At 31.6% G+C, this 1,936-nt stretch overlaps 1 non-coding gene across 1 annotated transcript; it reads right to left on the bottom strand.

Annotated features, from left to right (window-relative positions):
• Positions 1–1,543: 1,543 nt before the first annotated feature.
• On the bottom strand, positions 1,544–1,651 carry LOC148573868 (small nucleolar RNA R71). Its single transcript, XR_015905992.1, has one exon. It is a non-coding gene; the product is annotated as a small nucleolar RNA R71 (small nucleolar RNA).
• Between the last annotated feature and the right edge of the window lie 285 nt (positions 1,652–1,936).

Consider the following 1,936-nt stretch of genomic DNA (forward strand, 5'->3'; position numbering starts at 1 on the left):
CTTGATGTTCATCATGATCTTCAAATTGTTCTTGGTGTTCATCTTGACATTCAAAGTGTTCTTGCATGCATTATTAGTTTTGATCTTAAACTTTTATGTTTTGCATCACTTTGATGTTTTTCTCTCTCCTCATTAAAAATTCAAAAATAAAAAAAATTTCTTCCCCTTATTCTTCTCATAAATTTCGAAAATTTGGATTGACTTAGCCAAAAAAATTTTAAAATTTAGTTGTTTCTTATTAGTCAAATCAAATTTTCAATTTAAAAATTCTATCTTTTCAAAATCTTTTTCATTTTTACTTTATTTTCGAAAACTTTTAAAAATTGACTTTCAAAATCTTTTCTCATTTTTATTTCATATTTTCGAAATTAATGCTAATATTTAATATGATTGATTCAAAAATCTCAAGTTGTTACTTGCCTATTAAGAAAGATTTAATCTTTAAATTCTAAAATCATATCTTTTAGTTTCTTGTTAGGCAAGTAATCAACTTTAATTTTAAAAATCAAATCTTTTTAAATTTCCTTTTCAAGTCTTTTTCAAAATAAATTTCAAATCATATCCTTTCAAAATAATTTCAAAATCTTTTCCAACTTCTTATCTTTTCAAATTTGGTTTTCAAATCTTTTTCAATTAACTACTTAACTTTTTGTTTGATTTTAAAAGTTTTCTATTTCAATCATATCTTTTCTCTAAAATTTGAAAACTAAATGAATTAGTTACTATTCCATATCTTTTTCAAATTTTATTTTGTTTCTCTTTTTTTTATTTTCGAATTCTAACTAATATTTTTCCTTTTATTTTAATTTAAATTCGAATTCTTCTCTCTCTCATCTCTTTCTAATTATTTATATATTTACTAAAACCTCTCTTCTTCTTAAAAAAATTCGAACCTTCTCCCCCACTCTGTGTTCGAATTATTCTCTCCTATTTTCTTCTACTCACATAAAGGAACCTCTATACTGTGACATAAAGGATTCCTAATCTTTTCTATTCTCTTCTTCTTCATATGAGCAGGAGCAAGGATAAGAATATTCTTGTTGAAGCTGATCCGGAACCTGAAAGAACTCTAAAGAGGAAGCTAAGAGAAGCTAAGGCATAACACTCTGGAGAGGACCTGACAGAATTTTTCGAAAAAGAAGAAGAGATGGCCGAACCCAACAACAACAATGCAAGGAAGGTGCTTGGTGATTTCACTACACCAACTTCCAATTTCTATGGAAGACGTATCTCAATTCCTGCCATTGGAGCAAACAACTTTGAGCTTAAGCCTCAATTAATTTCTCTAATGCAACAAAATTGCAAGTTTCATGGACTTCCATTGGAAGATCCTCACAAGTTCTTAGCTAAATTCTTGCAAATCTGTGACACTGTCAAGACCAATGGAGTTGATCCCGAGGTCTACAGGCTTATGCTTTTCCCTTTTGCTGTAAGAGACAGAGCTAGAACATGGTTGGATTCACAACCTAAGGAAAGTCTGAACTCTTGGGAAAAGCTGGTCAGTGCTTTCCTGGCCAAATTCTTTCCACCTCAAAAGATGAGCAAGCTTAGAGTGGAAATCCAAACCTTCAGACAAAAGGAAGGTGAGTTCCTCTATGAAGCTTGGGAAAGATATAAGTAGTTGATCAAAAGGTGTCCTACTGACATGCTTCCAGAATGAAGCATTATATGTATATTCTATGATGGTCTGTCTGAGTTGTCAAAAATGTCATTGGACCATTCTGCAGGAGGATCTCTTCATTTGAAACCCCTGCAGAAGCTCAGGAACTCATTGAAATGGTTGCAAATAACCAGTTCATGTACACCTCTGAGAGGAATCCTGTGAACAATGGGATTCCTCAGAAGAAGGGAGTTCTTAAAATTGATACTCTGAATGCCATATTGGCTCAGAACAAAATATTGACTCAGCAAGTCAATATGATTTCTCAGAGTCTGA

The sequence above is a fragment of the Arachis ipaensis genome, chromosome B2, assembly GCF_059453495.1.
Source record: "Arachis ipaensis isolate K30076 ecotype BB chromosome B2, ASM5945349v1, whole genome shotgun sequence".
NCBI lineage: Eukaryota > Viridiplantae > Streptophyta > Magnoliopsida > Fabales > Fabaceae > Arachis > Arachis ipaensis.